General features: G+C 44.1%; 1 long non-coding RNA gene across 1 annotated transcript in view; it reads left to right on the top strand.

Moving 5' to 3' along the window:
* The first annotated feature begins 10,521 nt into the window (after positions 1-10,521).
* Positions 10,522-26,423, top strand: part of LOC131503069 (uncharacterized) — a 29,651-nt gene continuing 13,749 nt past the window's right edge. The window contains exon 1 of the long non-coding RNA XR_009257298.1: positions 10,522-10,870. This is a non-coding gene — a long non-coding RNA (uncharacterized LOC131503069). The remainder of the gene's footprint in view (positions 10,871-26,423) is intronic.

Below are 26,423 nucleotides of genomic sequence, written 5' to 3'. Positions count from 1 at the left end.
GGCCCAGGCTCTGAGCTGTCAGCATAGAGCCCCATGCGGGGCTTGAACTCACAGACCATGAGATCATGACCTGAACCGATGCTTAACCAACGAGCTACCCAGGCTCCCCCTTTCACTTTTTTTTTTTCAACTTTTTTTTTTTAATTTATTTTTGGGACAGAGAGAGACAGAGCATGAACGGGGGAGGGGCAGAGAGAGAGGGAGACACAGAATTGGAAACGGGCTCCAGGCTCCTAGCCATCAGCCCAGAGCCTGACGCAGGGCTCGAACTCACGGACCGCGAGATCGTGACCTGGCTGAAGTCGGACGCTTAACCGACTGCGCCACCCAGGCGCCCCCCCTTTCACTTTTTTTAAATGATAAATTGACCTTGTGTTTTAGCCTTTGCCAGATAACAAGGCATCCCAAAGTGTACTGGCCTAAAACAGCAATACTCTATGCTTTGTCATGATTGTGCTGGTTGGCTGGGCACTTCTTCTGTGGGTTTTGACTGGAATTATTCAAGAGGGAGGCTCAGCTGGGCTTGAAGGTCCAAGATGGTTTCACTTGCATGTCTGGCTGTGGACTAGGACACTTCAGGTCTCCTCTCTTCCATGGCTTCTCGTGTTCTAGTAGGCTAGATGGATTGCTATATAGCAACCAGAACCTTCCAAGAGAATCAAGGCAGAACCCTAAGCTTCCTGACTTAACCATGGGAGCCCCAAGTCACTTCCATCCTTTTCTATTGGCCCAAGCAGGTCACAGGGCAAGCCCAGACTCGGGTAAGGAAGTGGAGAAAAAGACACACCCCTGGATGGGAAGAAGACGTGGGGGGACACATTGCACAGTGCAAACCAGCATGGGAGGGATTGGTGGCCTTTAACCAATCTACCACAGTTTGTTTTCATCAATGTAACTTTTTTTTTTTAAGTTTATGTGTTTATTTTGAGAGTGAGAGAGCGAGTGAGCAAGGGAGGGGTAGAGAGAGAGGGAGAGAGAGAATCCCAAGCAGGCTCCGTGCTGTCAGCGCAGAGCCGCATGTGGGGCTCGATCCCATGAACCTGAGATCATGACCTGAGCCGAAATCAAGCGTCGGCTCAACCAACTGAGCCACACAGTCGCTCCTTCCACGTAACTTTTTATATGAGGTTTAATGCTCGCAATGGCCACACGTAATTCATCGATGAACACTTCGAATGCTTGATAGTCACCATCAAGGAGAAATTTCATTAGCACAGGTAAACAACTGCCGTCTTTTATCATCCACTTAAACTTGTGCAACAGTTGAAATTATATTTAAAGGCTCTGGCAGCTCTTCCTTTAGTGGACAGATGAAATGTTGAAAGTTCTTATTGTAATGCAAATGGGTTTTGAAAGCCAATGTATCTTTTCCTATTAGGTACTTAAAATGGTCTAATTTGCGGAAGGCACACGCATTAGAGAGCAGCTGGCCCGCGGTTGGTGTGGACACCGTGAAACTGTACCAACCACAAAAGGAGAGAGGTGCCTGATACCCGTGGAGATGGTGTTTCTGGGCATGCTGTGGGGGCCCCACTCCACGAGCCTCATATTGCACTCCCAAAACTGCATCCGTGACAACCTCTGGTGGGGCAAGAGCAGGCATGGCGACTAATTAGGGTCTCCAATTAGTTTTCCAACAAGTCAAAGGGAAGACCTCTTCAAAGTTTGTAGTTACTTTTAGCGGAAATGCCTAAGACTGAACATACTTCTTTCTTTTTTTTCTTAATGTTTACTTATTTTTGAGAGAGAGAGAGAGAGAAACAGAACATGAGCAGGAAAGGAGCGGAGAGAGAGAATCCGAAGCAGGTTCCAGGCTCTGAGCTGTCAGCACAAAGCCCCACGTGGGGCTCGAATTCACAAACCGTGAGATCATGACCTCAGCCAAAACCCGATGCTCAACCAACTGAACCACCCAGGCGCCCCTGAAAATGCTTCTTTCAATGGAAGGTGATGGATTTTGCCTTAAATTTCCTGTCCTTAACACTCAGTTTCTTGCCACACAAGGTGACAGGAATGTGTTCACATACTTGTACCGAATCCCTATGCCAGTTAGGCACATCCTTGGAGGTAACACTCAATGTTACATCAAACATCATAATGGCACACTCTGTTTGGATATAACAGCCATCTCTCAATCTACCCAATTTCTTATGACTAGTTATATCCTGTACGTTGAACTTAACAGGTCCTCTGCTTGTGTGGAATAGAAAGGAATGGTCCTCAGCCTCCAATGTAGTCACATACTTCTTCAACTCAGCACTCAAATGACATTTCACGAATGCCATTTTTTCCAGCACAATCATCACCAACCAATATAAGTTTGAACTGAACTTGTGATTCTCCTTAGGTGGCTTCCAGAAGCATCCCTGTCCCCCATCTGACTGAGGGCACTATGACCATTATTCTTGGATTTACTGTTAACATGATAGCATTCTCCATCTGTGTACCTTCTTGGTTCTTTGTTGTTGTTGTTATTTTAAGTGTATTTATTTAAAAGAAATTTTTTATGTTTTTTTTTATTTTGAGAGAGAGAGAGAGAGACAGAGACAGAAACAGAGCACAAGTCGGGGCAGGGAAGAGAGAGAGGGAGACACAGAATCCAAAGCAGGCTCCAGGCTCTGAGCTGTCAGCACAGAGCCCGAGGTGGGGCTCAAACTCACAAACTGTGAGATCATGACCTGAGCCGAACTCGGACGCTTAACCAATTGAGCCATCCAGGGGCCCCTAAGTTTATTTATTTATTTTGAGAGATATAAAGAGTGTGAGCAGGGGAGGGGCAGAGAGCAGGAGGGTCCTCGCTGTCAACACAGAGCCCAGTGCAGGGCTTAAGCTCATAAACCCTGAGATCATGACCTTAGCTGAAACCAAGAGTTGGATGTTTAACCGACTGAGCCACCCAGGCACACCTGTGTACCCCCTTGTAAAACTAGACAACAATCTACAAGACCACTCTCACTTCTCACACCGACTGCAGAGTTCAGGGGTCCCTAAGACCACCCTCAGTTTTGATTATTTGCTAGAGAGATTCACAGAACTCACTGAAAGTTGTTATACTCACCACTACAGTTTATTACAGAGAGAGGGTACTGATTAAAATCAATTAAGTGAAGAGACACAAGGGGCAGAGTCCAGACAGGTCCAAACACAGAGCTTCCAGTTGTCATCTCCTGGTGGCGCCATGGACAGCGTTAACTCTTCCCAGCAACTATGTATGACAGTATGTAAGAGTATCGCCAACCAGGGAAGCTCACCTGAGCCTCGGTGGCCTGTTTCCACTGGAGCTCAGTCATGTAGACATGGTTTGTTGCCCGCTCTGTGAAGGCTGAGCTGATAACCTTGTGACACAAAGCCCCCACCATAAACCACATTGTTACACTATCTGGTGTGGTCCCAGGCCCCCTTGTAAACAAAGACACTTATTTTTTAAAACTTTATTTACTTATTTTGACAGAGAGAGAGAGAGAGAGAATCCCAAGCAGGCTCTGCACTGTCAACACAGAGCCCAATGTAGGGCTTGAACTCATGAACCATGAGATCATGACCTGAGCCTAAATCAAGAGTCAGATGCTTAACCAACTGAGCCACCTAAGCTCCCAACAAAGACACTCTTATCTGGCAAGACATTCCATAGGTGATATAGACATCACCTCCCAGGAGTTGAAGACAAAGGCCACACCTTTCTTTGAGCAAGGTTCATTCTTTCCCACATACCTCTCATTCTGCTTTTCCTCTCTCTCCTTTTTCCACATCCCTTTCTCTTCTACCTCTCCTGTCCTAGGCTGGGGTGGGGGGTCACATTGTTATTGTAAGCGGTTTGAAGGTCAATGAAAAGGATGGGTCACATCACTAGTTCCCTCCCCAGGGTCTCCACACCTTTGTGCCCAGGGTGCTGAGTGGCAGCCACATTGCTTCCTGCTAGCTGAGCTCAGGGAGAAGGCACAGGGGTGCGGAAAGAGCACAGTTGGTCTTGGTAGCTAGAGGGACTCTTGATCCCCCCCACCACCCAGCCAGCCGGGACATGTCAGAAGCATCATGTCTCCTCCCTGGTGTATGAGGGAACTGACACAAAAGGGACAGAGAGAGGAGGCCTGAGCAGGTCTGTGCTAAGTTGCCTGTGGCACTGACCACCACTCCCCAGTCCAAGTTGAATCCTGAACTTCAGGCAGAATAAGATCTTCCACTACCACACCCTTGGAGACCAGGCATCTTGGAGATTCTATGTACGCGTGACTGGGAAGGATGGCTGTACCCAGAATGTGGGACAGAAGTAGATGATGAAGAATTTGGAGGGTGCCTGGGTGGCTTAGTTGGCTGAGTGACAAACTCTTGGTTTCAGCTCGGGTCATGCTCTCACGGTTCGTGGATACAAGCCCCATGTCAGGCTCTGCATTGATGGTATGGAGCCTGCTTAGATTCTCTCTCTGCCTCTCTCCTGTGTGTGCATGCACTCTCTCTCTCTCTCAAAATAAATAAATAATTGTAAAAAAAAAAAAAAAAGGAATTTGGAGATCCATAAAATCTACCTGTTAAGAGTAGGTGACAGATTGTTTTCAAAAATGGCCACAATTCGGGGCGCCTGGGTGGCTCAGTCGGTTAAGCATCTGACTTCGGCTCAGGTCATGATCTCACGGTTCGTGAGTTCAAGCCCCTCGTCAGGCTCTGTGCTGATGGCTCAGAGCCTGGATCCTGTTTCAGATTCTGTGTCTCCCTCTCTCCCTGACCCTCCCGCGTTCATGCTGTCTCTCTCTGTCTCAAAAATAAATAAACATTAAAAAAAATTTTTTTTAAAAATGGCCACAATTAAAAAACAAAACAATGGCCACAATTTCACTTCTATGAGGTATCTAGAATAGTTGAACTCATAGAAACAGAAAGTAAAATAGGGGTACCAGGGTCTGAGGAAGGGGGAAGGGGCAGTCATTGTACAGAGTTTCAGTTTGGGATGATGAAAAATTCTGGAGTTGACAACACCTAATGCTGCTGAGAATGGAGGAACAGGAACTCTCATTCATTGCTGGTGGGAATGCAAAATGGTACAGCCAGTATGGAAAGTAGTTTGATAGTTTCTTAAAAACAAGGTGCCTGGCTGGCTCAGTCAGTAGAGTATGTGATTCTTGATCTTGGGGTTGTGAGTTCAAGCCCCCCACATTGGGTGTACAGATTACTTTTATTTTATTTTATTTTATTTTATTTTATTTTATTTTATTTTATTTTTATTTTATTTTATTACGTTTTATTGTATTGTATTTTTGAGAGAGAGACAGACAGCGTGCAAGTGGGGAAGAGGGAAGAAGGAGAGAGAGAGAATCCCAAGCAGGCTCCACTCTCAGCACAGAGCCCAATGCAGGGCTGGATCCCACCACCCTGGGATCATGACCTGAGTCGAAACCAAGAACCTGATGCTCAGCCAACTGGACGCCCCAAGTGTAGAGATTACTTAAAAACAAACAAACAAACAAACAAACAAACAAACAAACAAAAAAACCATTAGGGGCACCCGGCTGGTCAGTCGGTAGAGCATGCAACTCTTAATCTCAGGGTTGTGAGTTCAAGCCCATAGTGGGCGTGGAGCCTACTTTAAAAAAAAAAAAAAAAAAAAAAAAGTTAAAAAAAAAACCCAGCACAGCTCCCACTAAACATAGGCTTACCATGTAATTCAGCAAAAGTGTTCCTTGGTATTTACCCAAAGGAGTTGAAAGCTTATGTCTACACAGAAACCTGAACACAGATGTTTGTAGCAGCTTATTCATAATTGCCAAAACTTGGAAGCCACCAAGATGTTTTCAGTAGGTGAGTGGATAAACAGTGGTACATCCACACAGTAAAATATGATTCAGCACTAAAAAGAAATGAGCTGTCAAGCCACAAAAAGACATGAGGAAACATGAATGCATGCCACTAGTGAAAGAAGCCAATCTGAAAGGGCTACCTACTGTATGGTTCCAACCATATGATGTTCTGGCAAAGGCAAAGCTATGAAGACAGTAAAAAGATCAGTGGTTGTCAGGGGTTGGGTTAGAGGGAGGGATGAATAGGCAGAAACAGAAGATTCTTTGAGGCAATGAAAAGAAATGGTCCTGAACTAACTGTAAAAGTGCTAAATGAATAAAAGGTAGCATTTTTTTTTTAAAAATCTATTTTTAAAAAGTTCTGGAAATGGACGGTAGTCATGGATAGACGAGTAATTTTGATGCTATGCATATTTTACCACAGTACAAAAAAATTTTTTTTTTGTTTTAAATAAGCTCTATACCCAGTGTGGGGCTCAAACTCACAACCCCGCGATCAAGAGTTTGACGCTCAGGGTCCCTGGGTGGCTCAGTCGGTTAGGCATCGACGCTTAATTTCAGCTCAAGTCACGATCTCATGGATCATGAGTTCGAGCCCCTGGCTGGGCTCCGAGCTAACAGCACAGAGCCTGCTTGGGATTCTCTCTCTCCCTCTCTCTCTGCTCCTCCCCCCCCCCCCCCACTCTCTTTCTCTTCCTCAAAATGAATAAATGAACTTAAGAAAAAAAGAAGAGTTGCATGCTCTACCAACTGAGCCAGCCAGGTGCTCCATGATACAAAGTTGTTTTTTTTTTTTTTTTAATTTTTTTTTTCAACGTTTTTTATTTATTTTTGGGACAGACAGAGACAGAGCATGAACGGGGGAGGGGCAGAGAGAGAGGGAGACACAGAATCGGAAACAGGCTCCAGGCTCCAAAGTTTTTAAAGAAAACAGAGAGACACAATTATTACCCTCCCTTTTCAATGCAGAGTGGCTCTTCCCATCGGAGTGGAACCTGGTCTGGTCTTGGGACTTGCTCTGACTAATCCGAATACCAAACATCGTGCCTGGTCCAGGCATCTCAAGAAGCCTTGGGCTTCATTGCTGTTTCTGCTTGCTCTCCGTATGGGAGAAAGACTATCTGACCAGCTGAGGCCATCGCAGACCAGACTGTCCCCAGCCACCCTGGCAGTGGATATTGTACATGCGGGTGTGAGCCACGTGCATCAGTGGAACTATGCCCAGCTTGCCAGTCCACAGAATCAAGAGCTAAATCTAGAGTTGGTGTCGTAAGGCACTAAGCTTGGTGGTGGACTGTTTTGCAGTGAACACTAACCAACTCACACTATGGTGATGGAGGTAAATAAGGACTTTCCAAGTGAGGAGCCTAATCCTCTGGGATGTTGGTTTCCCTTAAGTTGGAGTGTTTGAGGGACATGGCCCGCTAAGGCTTTTGGGAACACTTTTGGAGACAGCTGTTACCTTTACTGATGCTGCAGAAGCCTAAAACTTCTCGGAGGTCAAGGTTCCAGCCTTACGGGTTCTTAGATTTTGGAATCCAATGTGAAAGAGATGTGGGTGACTCAGAGAGCATCTAGCAAAGAACTTCCGGTGTGATGGTAATGGGCATGAGCATAGGAAGGGGGGTTGGGGAGCCAAGCTGACCCTCCCAAGAAGCAAGCTCACCTGCTCTCTCTTGGGCCTCCAGGATGCTGTGCAGGTAGCCTGGCAACAATGTCCCCAGGCAGGCTGGTGGGCCCACTCTGCTTCCCCTGGTGGGAGGTTCACACGGGCCAAGATCAATGCTAAATGTGGAGATTCTTACTCAGAGCTGGGTTTCACACCTTCTGGCATTCAATACTAGCCTAGTTTTTAATAAAAAAACAACACTATTTTGGTGCCGTAAACCTATTTTTCACCATCTGGCATACCCTTATGCCTCTTATGTTTCTTCTTCTAGTACAGCCTGACAGGAAAAAACCACCATGGGACTAGAAGCTCCCGACCAACGAGGATATTATTGCACATTCAGATGGACGAGGTACCTCTCTGCGGGTTGTGACTGCTTAACTCCGAGCAGCAGACTTTAAAAGAACCTCTTTCTACAAATGTCAATTGAACAAAATGAAAGAAGTTTGGCTCGTGAAATATTAAGACAAAACATAAGTTTGATTTTCCTTTGATTCTTTTTTCTTTTTTTCTCTTTTGCATAACAGATGATGACAATCTTAAAATACCCAACAGGCTAACGAGGAAGAAAAACCACTCCTTCTGTCTAAGGGGAATGGTGAAATAATGGCCCAAAGCTGTCCTCTGCAATTCCTTTGGGGGTGACATTAAAGGATTGGAAGGCATCAGGGAAACCAACAGGAAAATTAGCTTTAAAAAAAAAAAAAGATTTTATGTTTAAGTAATCTCTACATCCAACATGGGGCTCGAACTCACAACGCCGAGATCAAGAGTCACACACTCCATCGACTTAGCCAGCCAGGTGCCCCAGGAAAATTAGCTTTGTTAGTAAAATGAGCTTACTTAGTGAAAATAATTCTCACTGGATCTAGCTTTTAACAAATCTATGGTCATTTTATGATTCTATATATTTTCTGGAGTAGAAGTCTGATGACCAGCACCTTTTTACCGATAAAAAGAGCTACTCCAAAGCACACAAATGTCTAGGGAAGGGGTCTTGTGCCTCTTTTTACTCAATGAGCCTGTGGTTCTTCTTGGTTTTCGTGTATATGAGTGTGTCTGTGTGTGTGCACATGGGTGTGCGTGTGCACATGTGTGGGAGAGTAGATCCAGGTTTTGTGGGGTTTTTTTATTTTATGATTTGGGGGATCCCTTAAAGAGAAAAAAGAACAGAACATTATGGATACAGAATTAGGTAGGAGAAGAATGTTATGCAGATTCAGAAAGAAAACACAATACATAGCATACTTTAAAAAAAAAATGTTTATTTATTTTTGAGAGAGAGAGAAAAACAGCACAAGCAAGGGAGGGGCAGAGAGAGAGGGAGACACAATCCAAAGCAGGCTCCAGGCACAGAGCCTGATGTGGGGCTCAAACTCATGAACCACGAGATCATGACCTGAGCTGAAGTTGGACACTTAACCAACTGAGCCACCCAGGCACCGAAGCATACTTTTTTTTTTTTTTTTCTAAGTAATCTATAAAGGGGTGTGTGGGTGGTTTAGTTGGTTGATTGTCTGGCTCTTGATTTCGGCTCAGGTCATGATCCCAGGGTGATGGAATTGAGCCCTGAGTTGGGCTCCGAGATGGTGGCATGGAACCTGCTTGAGATTCTCTCTCTCTCTCTCTCTCTCTCTCTCTCTCTCTCTCTCCCTCTGCCCTCTTCCCCTGCTCAAGCTCGCTCACTCTCTCTCGCCCTCTCTCTCAAAAATAAATAAATAAACATTAAAAAACTAATCTCTACACTTAATGCGGGGCTCAAACTCACGACCCAGAGATCAAGACAGCCAGGCGCCTAACATATAGCATTTTAAAGGCTGAGAAATACCTCAAATCTCACCTAATTCAGAAAACTGACATAAAGTTTTGTTAACTGCCCGACAAACCCCTACAAGCCTTTTTTCCCCTACGATTTTTGGCTGCAGACTCTTTCAGCACCGTTTTGTGTGACAACAATTTTGTAATATCATTTTCTAGCAAGAGGATGGATAATTCATTCTGGTTTTCTTCTGGCATAGTTGATGGAGATTTGGTTTTCATTATTTATAGTTTAGAAAACTTTCCACTTCAGAGTTTGTTACTCATTTAAGGGACTGCTGTCAAATATGGGGGAACCTCTATTGAGTTTCTTTTATGAAAAGTTGTACATTTTCAGAGCATATCAAGGGTTCACGTTCAGGGAGCAATCTTAAATACTCTGAATTGACAATTCTCATCAGCCAACTTGACCTCAATGTCTTTTACAAGTCTGAGATTTGTTATCTTTGTCAATGTCAGTGTTTTGGTCAAATCAGCAAGAAAGTTAAATATTTTTCCCATTGTGTTCGTATACTTCACTTCTTTTCATTGAGTAGGTTATTAAACCAAGAACCCATATGTTAGCTCTATTCAAAATGTATCGCTTTCCCTTTTGGTATGATGTGAAAAAAAAGAAAAACTGTTACAGTTTACTTTTCCATGCCAGAATTGTTTCTATTGGTTACATATGGGCATACTTGAAAAATAATTTCATTTTATAGGGGGTTTGCAATTATATTCACTGCATTATTGATGATATTCTTAGGAGGAAAAATTTCTGTTTTGATCTGCTCACAAGTTTAGGTATTTGGTGATTGGAAGAATTTCCCACAGACTAGCTTCCGGCTCTGTACATTTTAAACCTCATTTCTCCTCCTCCCACACCCCAGCTGCTGTAGTGCTCGATGTCATGATGCCAGGTGGGCGGTGGGATTATTCCCGGAAGTCATTCCTACCCCAGGATGGCCAGTAATAACTACATATGTAAACAGTTCTCATTAAAGGCACATTAAATGTATCCTCAACTCAACTTCCCCTTAGCCAGCCCCCAAAGGCCCTTGGCCTCTCCAGGACCGGAGGGGAAGTGTGACAGAGAGAGCGGGAAGAGAGCGATCTGTTAAGATCTGTTAAATTACAGCTCAAATGGTTCACTTCTGCAAATCGTAGAAACAAACACGACCATGTGAATACGTTTCTGGGGCCCTGGGCAAATGAAGTGCCCTGACACTTAAGCTTCATTGCTCCGGGCAGGCATGAGTGTGCGAGGGTTTTTTGTTTTCTTTAACAAGAGGCAGCGGAATACCAAAGGCCCAACTCCAGAAGGCTCGGATCTGTGTCTCCCTATGACCTTGAACAAATCGTTCGCCTCTCAGTCCGCCTAGGTCCCGCACCTGCCAGCCTTTAGGGCGCGCAGAGGCCCTCTAGCGCCCACCCGGTCCCCGGCCGTACGGCCCCGCGGCCTCTAGAGGGCACCACATCCTCATCCCAGGCACGGGCCGCGTGCGCTCGCTCGTCCAGCGGCCCGCAGCGTCTCGCGGCTGGAGTCGCTCCCGGGGACTTCCGGTGCCCTGCGCCGTAGTTCTCCAGGTGGACCGTAGATGCCGGCAGAACCAAGGTAAAGCCGGCAGGGGCTCGCGCGGACCCCGCCAGATGGGGCAGGAGCCTCAGAAGCGGGCCAGCTTCCCCACTGAAGTTCCGGGGGCCCTTTCAGGTGTACAGAAGAGTTTTCGTCACCCATAGGCCCCCAGGGGCAAAGGGTCGGGACCCCTCGGGGGTGTGCCGTCCGCTGAGGTCTGTGAGGTGGGTGTCCTCTCAAGCATGGGGCTTTGCCACCCCTCAGGCTCCTAAAGCGTGATTTGGGGTGTCTGGGACTAGGGAGGGGGCTTAGTAGGTGATCCTGGGGTGCTTGTGACCCGGCGCGACCACGAGTCAGGGTGGGCACACCAGCTGGACACGAAGGCTCAGGGTTTTGGAGGGCCTGTGTCCGTGACACTGCCCTGAGCCGGGCCCATGATCTGATGGGGTTCACACAGCCCTTGTTTGCAGGTTGGGCTGCCCCCCACCTTCCCGCCCCCCCCCCCCCCCCCCCCCGCCGTGGCCCCCTTAGAGGCTGGCTGCCTTGGGCCTTGGAGCCATGGGAATAGCTAATGTTTTCAACAAGGCATTGTCTTTGACCCCTGGGACCCAGCCCCCCCCCCCCCCCAGGGGTCTCCAAGAGATTGTCCAAAGCTTCCCTTACTCCAGAGCTGTCCTTAAGTGTCTGAGTAGAGGGTTGGGGTGAGGAGGCAGAAGTGAAGGATTTAGGTGAGAAAATCACTCTGAGGAACATGACGACTGTCAGTCCTCACAGCCGAACACCCCGTAGCCCCGGTTCCGGTGGGAGGCCTCTGGGCCTGGCCCATTATGGGCATGGCACCTGGGGCGTGGGGGTGGGGGGTAGGTGACAGGAAGGGCTGGCCAACAGAGAAGGTACAGGAGATTATCTGTGGAACCCGTGTGTTGGGGGGAGGGGATGAGCAGGTGAGAGGGTTCCTTATAGCCACAGGCAGGAAAGGCACATGGGTTTGTGTGTGTGTGTGTGTGTGTGTGTGTGTGTGTGTATGTGGTAAAATAAGCATAACGCAAAAGTCACTATTTTAATCATCTTAAAGTGTATATAGTTCAGTAGCATTCAGTGCCGTTATGCTGTTGTGCAACCAGAACATTCTTACCAGGGCAGAAGGAAACCAGTACCTACTGGCAGTCACTCCCTGACCCTACCCCTCCCCTGGCCCAGGAAACCACTGATCTTTCTGTCCCTGTGGATTTGCCTATTCTGGATATTTCGTACAGATGGAATCATGGAATAGTTGGTCTTTGGCTTCTTTCACTCAGCATAATGTTTCCAAGGCTCATGCATGCGGTAGCCTGTGCCAGGATTTCATTCCTTTTTGTGGCTGAATAATATTCCATCATGTGGATATAATTGTACTGCATTCTTTTTATCCATTCGAACACTTGAGCTGTTTCCATATTTTGGTGATTTTGAATAGAGACACACGTGCCTTTGCTGTGTGTGTGTGCGGTGTGTGTGTGTGTGTGTGTCTATCCCTCATCTGGGACTTCCTCTGGGTCCAGTGCTCTCTGCTAATGCTGGGGTGTGAGCAGGTGTTCCAGCACCTGCGCTTTACCGTAGCTCAGGGAAACTCAGGGCCCATCAGGCACTCAGACAAGGTCCACCTGGAGTTATTTTGTTTTCTCTCAGGCGCCAGGCCTTTACAACTCACATGCCCGAAGCAGCTCCTTTCTCTCTGTTTTCTCCTAATACATCCTTAAAGCAAAGAACAAGACTGGTCTGGCTGTGCTGTGCTGAGCCAAGGATAATAGGAAATGCTGGAAGGGGGAACAAAGGTAACACTTCAGCAGTATGGTCCTGCACATTTTCATCTTCAAATACCCCCTTGGATGACAACTTGTACAAATGACTGGAGGGCAGGACAATGAGGGCCATGGAGGCCATGGATGAGCAGACCAACGTGGTCCTTCTTTGCCAAGGCAGATGGGCACATTGTGATTGCCAGTTCTAGGAAAGACAGCCAATCTCCCCTTTAGTTCCAGAAATCTCTGGGTGGGGGAATCCATCTCCAAATCCACATGCAGGGAATCCTCCTTGGGCCTGTGGATCAGTAAACAACAATGTCAAGGTAGGGTTTGAGTGGCCTGGAGTCCTTTGACCTGTTAAGTCTTCTAGTTACAGAAGATAAACCAGCCTCAGTCCTCTCTGTCCCACCCTGCCCTTTGTGGGACTGTAAATCGGCTGCTCAAGTGAACATAAGCAGCCCCATTCCAACTCCCGTCACTTGGAATTCAGCATTTACTAACTGACCTACCATGGCTGAGCTGCCCTCAGAGTTCTGGTTCCACGTTAAAAATTTTTTGTTTTAGGGCACCCAGGTGGCTCAGTCGGTTATGCATCCAACTCTCGATCTCTGCTCAAGTGATGATCTCGCAGTTCATGGGTTGAGTCCCACATCAGGCTCTGCGCTGACAGTGCAGAGTGCCTGGGATTCTCTCTCTCCCTCTCTCTCTGCCTCTCCCCTGCTCTCTCAAAATAAAGTTAAAAAAATTTTTTTAAATAAGAAAATTTTGTTTTATTTTATTTTAAATTCCAGTATAATTAACATAGTGTTATATTAGTTTCAGGTATACAATATAGTGATTCAATTCTATACATCACTCAGTGCTCATCACAATGAGTGTGCTCTTAATCACCTTCACCTGTTTCACCCATTCCCCCCCCCCCCCCCCCCCCCCCCCCCCCCCGCTAGTAGCTACCAGTTGTCTGTATTTAAGAGTCTGGTTTTGTTGTTGTTGTTCTTTCTTTGTTCATTTGTCTCATAAATTCTTTTTTTATTTTTTTTTAATGTTTATTTATTTTTGAGACAGAGAGAGACAGAGCATGAACGGGGGAGGGTCAGAGAGAGGGAGACACAGAATCTGAAACAGGCTCCAGGCTCTGAGCTGTCAGCACAGAGCCCGACGCGGGGCTCGAACTCATGGACCGAAAGATCATGACCTGAGCTGAAGTCGGCCGCTCAACCGACTGAGCCACCCAGGTGCCCCTTGTCTCATAAATTCTACATGAGGGAAATCATATGGTATTTGTATCTCTCTGACTTCTTTCACTTAGCATTATGCTTTCTCTGTCCATGTTGCAAATGGCAAGGTTTCATTCTTTTATTTTTTTTAAATTTTTATCTATTTTTGAGAGAGAGAGCACGAGCAGGAGAGGGGCAGAGGGAGGGAGACAAAGGATCTAAAGCGGGCTTAGTGCTGACAGCAGCTTGCCCAATGCCAGGCTCGAATTCACGAACATCGAGATCATGACCTGAGCTGAAGTCAATGCTCAGCCGACCGACTGAACCACCCAGGTGTCCCAAGATTTCATTCTTTTTTATGGCTGAGCAGTATTCCAGTGTGTGTGTGTACACGTGTATGTATATACCACATCTTCCCTATCCATTTATATCTATTGATGGACATATAGGTTTTTATATCTTGGCTACTGTAAATTATGCTGCAATAAACATAAGGGTGCATATATCCTTTTTCTTAAAAAAGTAGGTTCCATGCCCAGCATGAAGCCCAACACAGAGCTTGAACTCATGACTTTGAGATCAAAACCCGAGCTGAGCGGCACCTGGGTGGTTCAGTCGGTTGACCCTCTGACTCTTGATTTCGGCTCAGATCATGATCCCAGGGTCATGGGATTGAACACTCCAGCAGGTGGGGCTCTCCCTGAGCCTCTCCTCCCCCAACCAGTCCCCCCATCCCACCCCTACTCCCTCATACTGCTAAAAAAAAAAAAAAAAAAAAAAAAGACCTGAGCTGAGATCTAGAGTCTGAGTCAGATGTTTAACAGACTGAGCCACTCAGGTGCCCCTCTTTTTTAATTAGTGTTTTTGTTTTCTTTAGGTAAATACCCAGTAGTGGAGTGACTGTATCTAGTGGTAATTATTTTTTTTTTTACTTTTCTTTATTTTTGAGAGGCAGAGAAAGACAGAGTGCGAATGGGAGAGGGACAGAGTGCGAATGGGAGAGGGGCAGAGTGAGAGGGAGACACAGAATCCGAAGTAGGCTCCAGGCTCTGAGCTGTCAGCACAGAGCCCGATGCAGGACTCGAACCCATGAACCAGGAAATCATGACCTGAGCTGAAGTTGGACGCTCAACCGACTGAGCCACCCAGGCACCCCATGGTAATTCTCTTTTAAGTTTTGAGGAGCCTCGATACTGTTTTCCACAGTGGCTGCACCAGTTTGCATTCCCACGAACAGTGCACATTCCTTTCCACGTCCTTGTTGACACCTGTTGTTTCTCGTGTTTTTGATTTTAGCCAGTCTGACAGGTGTGAGGTGATAGCTCATTGTGCTTTTGATTTGCATTTCCCTGATGATGAGTGATATTGAGTATCTTTTCATGTGTCTGTTGGCCATCTGGATGCCTTTCTTTGGCGAAATGTCTGTTCATGTCTTCTGCCCATTTTTAAATTGGATGATTTGGATTTTTTTTCTTTTTTGGTGTATATATGTTTTTTATAGTTCTGTCATTTTAGTGACAGTAATTTATTTTTATATTTTATTATTGAGTTAATAATATAGACAAGTTACAAAAGCAAAGGTATGAAAGGTTTATATTGAAAAGTGTGTCGCTTCTGTTGTCAGTTCATGTACATACATTTTTTTCCCCTCAGAGGTTACCAGTTTTTAAAAAATTATTCTGAAGATGTCATAGGAATAAGAAACTATGGGGGCGCCTGGGTGGCTCAGTCGGTTAAGCGGCCGACTTCGGCTCAGGTCACGATCTCGCGGTCCGTGAGTTCGAGCCCCGCGTCGGGCTCTGTGCTGGCAGCTCAGAGCCTGGAGCCTGTTTCAGATTCTGTGTCTCCCTCTCTCTCTGCCCCTCCCCCGTTCATGCTCTGTCTCTCTCTGTCTCAAAAATAAATAAACATTGAAAAAAAATAAAAAAAAAAAAAAGAAACTATGTGTGTGTGGGGGCATATATATATATATATATATATATTTTTTTTTTTTTTTTTTTTACTAAAATGGTGGTTTACTGTAAATAATGTTCTTCAAGTTGTATAAGGTCTTTATATATTTTGGATACTAACCCTTTATCAGATATGTCATCTGCAAATATTTTCTCCCATTCAGTAGGCTGCCTTTTTGTTTTGTTGACTGGTTTCTTTGATGTGCAGAAGCTTTTTCTTTTGATGTGGTTCCAGTAGTTTATTTTTGTTTTTGGTTCCCTTGCTTGAGGAGACATCCCTAGACAAATGTTGCTACAGCCAATATTAAAGAAGTAACTGTCTGTGCTCCCTTCCAGGATTTTTACAGTTTCAGGTCTCACAATTAAGTTGATTTTGAGTTTATTTTTGTATATAGTATTAGAAAGTGGTTCAGTTTCATTCTTCTGCATGTAGCTGTCCAATGCTCCCCATTTGTTGAAAAGACTGTCTTTTTCCCATTGCATATTCTTGCCTCCTTTGTTGTAGATTAATTGACCATATAATCATGGGTTTATTTCTGGGCTCTCTATTCTGTTCCTTTGATCTATGTGTCTGTTTTTGTGCCAGTATTGTACTGTTTTGATTACTACATCTTTGTAATATATCTTGAAATCTGAGATTGTGATATCTTAAGCTTTGTTCTTCTTTGTCAGGATCGTTTTGGCTATTCAGGGTCTTTTGTGGTTCCATAAATTTTAGGATTGTTTGTTCTAGTTCTGTGAAAAAGAACTGTGAAAAAGAAGTTGGTATTTTGATATGGATTGTATTAAATATGTAGGTTACTTTGGGTTGGACATTTTAACAATATTGGTTTTTCCAACCCATGAGCATGGAATGTCTTTCCATTTGTGTTTTCTTCAATTTCTTTCACCAGTGTTTTTTATAGTTCTCAGAGTACATGGCTTTCATCTCCTTGGTTAAGTTTATTTATAGGCATTTTTGTTCTTTATGGTGCAATTGTAAATGGGATTGTTTTCTTCATTTCTCTTTCTGCTACTTCATTACAAGTATATAGAAATGCAACAGGGGTGCCTGGGTGGCTCAGTCGGTTAAGCGTCCAACTCTTGGTTTCGGCTCAGGTCACGATCTCACAGTTCTTGAGTTCTAGCCCTGGGTCGGGCTCTGCACTGACAGCTCAGGGCCTGGAGCCTGCTTCTGATTCTGCATCTCCTCCTCTCCCCCTGCCCCTCCCCCGCTTGTGTGCATGTACATGTGTGTGCACTCTCTCACTCTCTCTCAAAAAAAAAAAAAACATTAAAAAAGAAATGCAGCAGATTTCTGTATCTTGATTTTGTATCCTGTGACTTTACTAAATTCATTTGTCAGTTTTGATACTTTTTTGGTGAAGTCTTTAATGTTTTCTATATATAATATCATGTCATCTGCAAATACTGAAAGTTTTGTTTTTTCCTTACCAATTTGGATGCCTTTTATTTCTTTTTGTTGTTTAATTGCTGTGGCCAGGACTTCCAGTACTATGTTGAATAAAAGGGGTGAGAGTGGACATCCTTATCTTGTTCCTGATTTTCGGGGGAAAGCTCTCCATTTTTCACCACTGAGTATGATGTTAGCTTTAGGTTTTCATCTATGACCTTTATTATGTTGAGGTATGTTTCCTCTACACTTTGTTGAGAGTTTTTATCATGAATGGATATTGTACTTTGTCAAATGCTTTTTCTGCATCTATTGAAATGATCATATGGCTTTTATCCTTTCTCTTATTGATGTGATGTATCATGTTGATTGATTTGTGAACATTAAACTACTCTTGCATCCCTGGAATAAATCCACTTGATTGTGGTGAGTGATTTTTTTAATTGTATTGTTCTATTTGGTTTGCTAATATTTTGTTGAGAAATTTTGCATCTATGTTCATTAGAGATAATGGCCTGTTCTCTTTTTTTTTATAGTGTCTTTATCTGGTTTTGGAATCAGGGTAATGCTGGTCTCATAGAATGAATTTGGAAGCTTTCTTTCCTTGTCTATTTTTGGAATACTTTGAGAAGAATAGGTATTAACTCTTCTTTATTTTTTTTTTAATTTTTTTTAACGTTTATTTATTTTTGAGACAGAGAGAGACAGAGCATGAATGGGGGAGGGTCAGAGAGAGGGAGACACAGAATCCGAAACAGGATCCAGGCTCTGAGCTGTCAGCACAGAGACCGACGCGGGGCTCGAACTCACGGACCATGAGATCGTGACCTGAGCCGAAGTCAGCCGCTTAACCGACTGAGCCACCCAGGCGCCCCAATTAACTCTTCTTTAAAAGTTTGGTAGAGGGGCGCCTGGGTGGCGCAGTCGGTTAAGCGTCCGACTTCAGCCAGGTCACGATCTCGCGGTCCGTGAGTTCGAGCCCCGCGTCAGGCTCTGGGCTGATGGCTCGGAGCCTGGAGCCTGTTTCCAATTCTGTGTCTCCCTCTCTCTCTGCCCCACCCCCGTTCATGCTCTGTCTCTCTCTGTCCCAAAAATAAATTAAAAACGTTGAAAAAAAAATTAAAAAAAAATAAAATAAAATAAAAGTTTGGTAGAGGGGCGCCTGGGTGGCTCAGTCAGTTACGCGGCCGACTTCAGCTCAGGTCACAAATCTCGCGGTCTGTGAGTTCGAGCCCCGCGTCGGGCTCTGGGCTGATGGCTCAGAGCCCGGAACCTGCTTCCGATTCTGTGTCTCCCTCTCTCTCTGCCCCTCCCCCGTTCATGCTCTCTCTCTGTCTCAAAAATAAATAAAGGTTAAAAAAAATTAAAAAAAAAAATAAATAAAGTTTGGTAGAATTCCCCTGTAAAGCCATCTGGTCCTGGACTTTTGTTTGTTGGAAATTGTTGATCACTAATTCAATTTCATTGCTGGTAATTGGTCTGTTCATATTTTCTGTTTCTTCCTGATTCAGTTTTGGAAGGTTGTGTTTCTCAGAATTTAGGCATTTCTTCTAGGTTATCCAATTTGTTGTCATATAATTTTTCATAATATTTTCTTACAATCCTTTGCATTTCTGTGGTGTTGGTTGCCATTTCTCCTGTTCATTTCTGATTTTATTTTGAGTTCTCTCTCTCTCTCTTATGAGTGTAGCTAAAGGTTTATTAACTTTGTTGGTTTTTTCAAAGAACCATTTCCTGGGGCGCCTGGGTGGCTCAGTCGGTTGAGTGTCTGAGTTTGGCTCAGGTCATGATCTCATGGTTGATGGGTTTGAGTCCCTCATCAGGCTCTGTGCTGACAGCTCAGAGCCTGGAACCTGCTTTGGCTTCTGTGTCTCCTCCCTCTGCTCCTCCCCTTCTTGTGCTCTCTCAAAAATAAATAAATGTTTAAAAAGTAAATAAATAAAACAAAAAACAAAGAACCACCTCCTAGTTTCATTGATCTGTTCTTTTTGGTTTTTTAGTTTCTATTTCATTTATTTCTGCTCTAATGTTTATTATTTCCTTCCTACTTGTTTTGGCTTTTGTTTGTTCTTTTTTTTCCTAACTCCTTTTGTTATAAGGTTAGGTTGTTTCCTTGACATTTTTCTTGCTTCTTGGAAAGGTAGGTCTGTTTTGCTATAACCTTCTGTCTTCAAACACCTTTTGCTGCATCCCAAAGATTTTAGACCATTGTGTATTCATTTTTATTCATCTTTATGTATTTTTTTATTTCCCCTTTGATTTCTTGGTTGATCCATTCATTGTTTAGTAGCATGATATTTAACCTCCATGTATTTCTATTCTTTCCAAGTTTTTTTCTTGTAGTTTATTTCTGGTTTCATAGCCTTGTCATCAGAAAAGATGCATGATATAAGTCTTTTTTAATTTGTTGAGACTTGCTTTGTGCCTTAACGTGATCTTTTCTGGAGGATGTTTCATGTGCACTTGAAAAGAACGTGTATTTTGCTGTTTTAGGATGGAATGTTCTGAATATATCTGTTAGATCCATCTGGTCCAATGTGTCATTCAAAGCCACTCTTTCCTTGTTGATTTTCCATTTGGAGGATCTATTCATTTATGTAAGGGGGTGTTAAAGTTCCCTACTATTATTGTATAACTCTTGATTTCTTCCTTAATGTTTGTTAATTGCTGCTTTATGTATTTGGGTATTGCCATGTGGGGTGCATAAATATTTACAATCCTTATATTTTCTTGTTAGATTGTTCCCTTTATGTTTATATAGTGTCCTCCTTTGTCTCGTTACAGTCTTTGTTTTATTTTATTAAATTTTTAAAAAATGTTTATTTTTGAGAGAGTGTGCATGTGTGCATGTGCACACACATGCACACACACACACACACACACACACACGAGCAAGGGAGGGGAGAGGGGCAGAGAGAGAGGGGATAGAGGATCTGAAGCAGGCTGTGTGCTGGCAGCAGACAGCTGACTGTGGGGCTCGAACTCATGAACCACGAGATCGTGACCTGAGCTGAAGTCAGATGCTTAACCAACTGAGCCAGGCGGGTACCCCTACTTTATTATTTTTTTAATGTTTATTTATTTATTTTGAAAGAGAGAGCAGGGGAGGGGCAGACAAAGATAGAGAATCCCAAGCAGGCTCTGCACTGTCAACCCAGAGCATGATGTGGGGCTCAAACTCACAAACCATGGGCACCCCATCCATCCCTTCACTTTCAATGTGCATGTGTGTTTAGGTCTGAATCACTTTTTCTTCTTTAAGGAGACCAACATTGGTTTGCCAACTTTGCGTTTCAGCAAGTTAGAGAATTAAAAAAAGAACAACAACCCATTAGTATCGTCATCATATAAGGATGGACATTTGAATTTTGAAAGATCCAAAGATCCTATAATCTCATAGGACAGTCCTAAATGGAACAAATTCAGTTATGAAAATCTTACTGTATTGTCTTGATTTCCCTCATCTGCCTCATTTTAAAAATTTGGGGTGGGGAAGGGGCAGAGAGAGAGAGGGAAGGAAAGAGAATCCCAAGCAGGCTCCAAACTGTCAGCGAGGAGCCCTATGCAGGGCTCATCCCACGAGCCATGAGATCATGACCTGAGCCAAAATCAAGAGTTGGATGCTTGGGCACCTAGGTGGCTCAGTCGATTAGACATCTGATTCTTGATTTCAGCTTGAGTCATGATCTCACAGTTCCTGAGTGGAGCCCCACATTGGGCTCTCTGCTGTCAGCATGAAGCCTGTTTTGGATCTTCTGTTCCCCTTTCTGCCCCTCCCTCCCTTGTGTGCACGCTCTCAAAAATAAATAAACGTTAAACAAAAAAAAAAAGAGTTGGATGCCTAACTGATTGAGCCCACCCAGGCATCCCACATTTGTCTCATTTTGACTAGACAAATCCTCAGAGTATGAAGTTTGGGGACCAGCCCAGTGTTTAGAAACCCTCCCCCGTAGATCCCTCCCTTAGGGCCCCTGGGATATTCCTATCTAGTTACCTTGTTTCCTTCTTAATTATTCTTCCCAGTTTGCTTTTTTAATTTTTTTTTAATGTTTATTTATTTTTGAGAGAAAGAGAGAGACAGAGCATGAGTGAGGGAGGGGCAGAGAGAGAGGGAGACACAGAATCCGAAGCAGGCTCCAGGCTCTGAGCTGTCAGCACAGAAGTCAGACACTTAACTGACTGAGCCACCCAGGTGCCCCTTAGTTTGCTTTTAAAAAACTTTATTACTTTAAAAATTAAAAATTAAAAAAAAAAAACGTTGAAAAAAAAAATTAAAAATTAAAAAGAAAAAAAAAAAGAATCTTTGGGGTGCCTGGCTGGGAGAGTATGTGACTCTCCCAGTTGGGAAGGCATGTGACTCTTGATCTTGGGGTCATGAGTTTGAGCCCTATGTTGAGTGTAGAGATTACTTAAAAACAAACTTTAAAATCTTATTAAAATTTTTTTAATGTTTTATTTATTTTTGAGAGAGTGCAAGTGAGAGAAGGACAGAGAGAGAGGGGACAGAAGATCTGAAGCAGGCTATGTATGCACAGACAGCAGCAAGCCCGATGTGGGGCTCGAACTCCCGAACTGTGAGATCATGACCTGAGCTGAAGTCAGACGTTCAACTGACTGAGCCACCCAGGCACCCCAAACTTTAAAATCTTATTGAGTAATAATTGACAGATATAACTGTATATAGTTAAAGTGTACAACATGATGATTTGATATACATACATATTGTAGAATGATTGCCAAGACCAAGATAATTAACAAATCCATCACTTCACATATGTAAAACATAGCTCTTGTGCATGTGTTGTGAGCATGTTTAAAACTATTCTCAACAACTTTCAAGTCTACAATTCCATATTATTAATGATAGTCACCATGTTGTACATTAGATCCTGAAACTTCTTAAAGATTTTTTTTTTCATTTTTTTTAAAGATTTTATTTTTAAGTAATCTCCACACCCAATGAGGGGCTCGAACTCACATCTCGAGCATGGCTCCGCTGAGCCAGCCAGGTGCCTTGGAGTCTTTGGCTAATTAGAAATCACACTGTTCAATCAGAATCTCTTGTAGCTTCTAGAAATCTCTTAGCGGTGAGCAACGTTTATCTCCCCTCACAGATCAATTTAGGGGGAAAATGATGCTTGTGGGTTGCATTTATTTTTATTCCAAATGAAAATAACTTTGAGTCCCATGGGGAGGGGATGTATTTTCTTCCAGGGTAGAATGCGTGGGCAATCAAGGAGAATTATGCTAATGAGAGACTGGTGCTGCTTTCCAGTTTCTGAACTGTTAATATCTGGCATAGTTGAAAACTAGTTACTTAGGGGCAGCTTTCTAATTTTTTACCCTAAAATTCGTTAATAGGCTGAAGGTATAGGAAAATAGAAGGAAACAAAACCATTTTTCAGGAGGAGGCTTCATTACTCCCCATTTGATCAATCAGACTTGTTTGGATCCAGTACAGGAAACCAACTTATTAAGACTTCTGCTTGTCCTTGATACATTGTACACTGTGCATTTTAGCTGGAACTCACGTGGCTTCTAAGGTGTAGCGATAGCAGCCAGTGCTCAAAACAGCTGCTGTCCGAGGGTAGCAAGGGCTTTGTAAGGTCCTTAAGGAAGCCCAGAGCGAACCTACCCCAATCGCTGTTCATGAAGGGTTTAAAAAAAATTACATGGGTGCCTAGGTGGGTTAGTCGGTTGAGCATCGGACTTCAGCTTGGATCGAGAGCTCATGGTTCAGTGAGTTTGAGCCCCCCATCGGGGCTCTCTGCTGTCAATGCGGAGCCGGCTTCCAATCTTCTATCCCCACCCCCACCCCTCCCAGTCTCTCTTTCTCTCTCTCTCAAAAATAAACATTTAAAAAAATTACAAAAAGTGCTTCTGTGTCATCAGGCAGATTTTACATAAAGACCATAAGTCAAATTTGATGTGGTTGAAGCATCTATTCACTAAATCAAGCCAGTGCCAGCTGACCAAAGCTGTGACAAAGAATGTGGTCCAATTGATCCCTGGGCGTTTGCACTCTGGAGTCAAACCGTGAGGGTTCAATTGGTTCGATTCCGGGGGAGCATTGTTAACTAATTTAGTCACTGCTCAACCCCATGCGGAGGGACTTGCAAACAGGACCAGTGGAGTGTAAGGGAGTTAACAAGACGTCAAATACGGGGACTTAGTGACCCGGCGGAGGAGGAGCAGACACAGGGTAAAGAAAACTGAGAGAAATCACATGATTGAGGACACGCTTCAATATTCATTTCCTTATGCTTGCAGTTTCAGGCAAGGGTGGTCTTTACCAGAGCGTAGAATCGTCCGCCAGGCCATCATTTTCAAGTGGCTCTTCATTGTTAAAAAATGATTTAAAAAATCCTGAAAGGAGGGCGCCTGGCCGCCTCTGTCTGTAGAGCATGTGACTCTTGCTCTCCCAGTGGTGAGTTTAAGCCCGACATTGGGAGTGGAGCCTTCTTAAAAAAATAAATAAATAAAGTAAATTAAAACATAAAAAATTCTGAAAGGGAGTGGTGGTGGGGAGGCTTTTCTAGAAGCTGCAGCATTGCTGCTCCAGACATCGCTGCTCTGCACTTACTTTCTGCAGTACCAGTTTTATGCAGTTTCATTACATTTTCTGCTGTGGTAATAAATGAAGAAAGCAGAAGAAAAAGGATCACCTATTTTTTAAAAACCCAACAGTTACTGGCGTTTATTCATTAATATGTATTAATAACTTTCAATCATCGCAAGTCCGTTTCCTTCTGTCGAACTGTGTCCGACACGCACCACCGCACACACTGAAAGCGCAGCCGCTCCTTTGTTTTCTTCGAAAGAGCCAGGAAGACGTTTCTGGACAAAAACGTCTTTCATGTTCTCCCCTCTGGGTACGCAGCAGTTGTCCCGTGGGGGGTAGAACTGATTACAAAGTAGTGCCCAAGCTGCTGTGAGTGCCAGTGATCTCTTCAAACCCATAAAACCGTACTCGTTTGTCCCCGGTGCTGCACGTGAGACATTTTGTCATTGAACATTGCCAGGTGACACAGCGGCACCCTGTCAGCGCTCTTCCCGAACCCCTCCCCCCACCACGTGCATTTGAAATGCTGCCTCCTGTTTGTTTTACTTATTTGACCAATAGTTTGAGACAAAGGAAACGAGTTTTTGTTTTTTCCGTCTCCCTGCCGAGCAACCAAACCCAGGAAAGTCTTGTAAACATTCTGACCCCAAATTGCTTCCCCCGTTCTGGGGGACATTTGACCTTCCTCGAAAGGTTACATGGGTTAGAGCTGCCCTACAGCTCACTGAGAACTAGCTAATCCAACCTTTTCACGTCGTCCGGTTCTGTAGAAAACACCAAATAAATGTAATGCTACCTTGTGAGGTTCCTGAGCCAAGCAATAATGAGAAGTCCCCATTGGGATTTTCCAACGCAGACAAAACACAAAGCCAACCTCCGATGATCATCCATGAACATCATTTCCCAGGCACCACCAGGAACCACTTGGTGAACTGGTTAGGCAGATGTTCCAGAAGATTCTTAGTTCTAATTTCAGCAACAGAGCCAAATTTAGACATAAAAGCATGACCCCAACATTGTGACACCCCCACATTCTCCTTGCGTTTCGGAAAGGACAGACTGGCAATTCCAGAGCATACTGCATTTGTTGCTCTAAAGCAAAACACACCTCCTGAAACATCTTGGATAAAAATAAATTAAGTCGTGTTTCTTTCTGAGATGGAAATTATTTCTGGCTGCTCACCCAGCCATGCCTTTTGCTAAACGCAGGGCTTTGTTTTTGCTTTTTACTGCAGCAGGTTTATAAACACCAGAGGCAAAATGCACCAACTCGAACAGATGGCTTAAAGTGCTATTTCATTTGTCATTATTTGTCCGGGGAATATTATTGCATGGTGGGCTGCGGGGATGGCAGACTTAAAGCTAAGAGGAATTGTCTTGGGCAGAATCAAAGCTCCCTAGTTGCAAAGCTAGGGCTCAGTACTTTTCCTTTCCTGAAAGGAAAATTTGACAGAAACCATTCTCCTCTCACTCCTGAGACTCTAATCACAGGTGAGAAACAGCAGGTGACTAGGAATCTTGTTTGCACAAATGATGGAAGGCAGTCATGGTATACCCCACGTCTGTGGAGAACAGCATTTCTTTATTTTTTTTTAATGGGTTTATTAAAGTAAATTACATTTTAATGCCTAATTAACACAATTTAGAAATGATCAATTACAAATTAAGTAGTTTGGTGACCATAATAACTTCTTATGCTCTACCATTTCCTATTTTTTTTTAAGTTTATTTTTTTTAATCTCTACACGTGGGGCTCAAACTCACAATCCTGAGGTCAAGAGTTGCACGCTCCTCTGACTGAGCCAGCCAGGTGCCCTACCACTTCCTAATATTTTTGTGGAGAATGCCATTTCTAACCCAGAACCCCATTATCACTTCTGGAGAAACACCATCCATTCCTTTGGACCCTGGCGCCTTTGCTAGAAAATGTGATGCTGTGGTCATTTTGCTCACACAGTACATCCTCAGTGTTCCTGAATGTACAGGATGTTTTCCTTTTTCCTTGGAATTGGTTAAGATCCTCCCGGCTCTTCTCTGGAGAAACATCCCTGCCCATCCTTCCCGTGAAACTGCCACCCTAGGTTTGCCGTGGCCTCTTGAACTGGCCACCTGTCAGCAAGGTTGTGCACCATTACAGACTGTGCCTGAAGGGCACACACCAAATCATGACAGTGGTGGCCTGTGAAGCAGGGTAAGAGAATGGGGCTGAACACTGGGGAAAGAGGGACTTTATCATAATACCAATTTCTCTCTCCCTTTTTTAAATGTTTGTTTATTTTTGAGAAAGACAGAGCACGAGCAGGGGTGGGGCAGAGAGAGAGAGGGAGACACAGAATGTGAAGCAGGCTCCAGGCTCTGAGCTGTCAGCACAGAGCCCAACATGGGGCTCAAACTCACGAACCGTGAGATCATGACCTGAGCGAAATCAGATGCCTAACCAACTGAGCCACTCAGGTGCCCCCCCCCCCCCCAGATTTCTTTTGATGGAAGTAATACTTGAAGCAAATATGGCAGTTCAGAGTAGTAGGTACGTGGGTGTCATATTTGTCTGTATTCTTTTTTTTTTTAAGTTTATTTATTTGGGGGGAGAAAGAACATGAGCAGGGGAGAGGCAGAGAGGGAGAAAGAGAATCCCAAGTGGGCTTTGCATCGTCAGCGCAGAGCCTGACTCAGGGCTCTAACAC

The sequence above is a fragment of the Neofelis nebulosa genome, chromosome X (assembly GCF_028018385.1).
Source record: "Neofelis nebulosa isolate mNeoNeb1 chromosome X, mNeoNeb1.pri, whole genome shotgun sequence".
In the NCBI taxonomy this organism is placed as follows: Eukaryota; Metazoa; Chordata; class Mammalia; order Carnivora; family Felidae; genus Neofelis; species Neofelis nebulosa.
The sequence above is the reverse complement of the archived record's forward strand: the minus strand, read 5'-3'. Positions and strand labels throughout refer to the sequence as shown.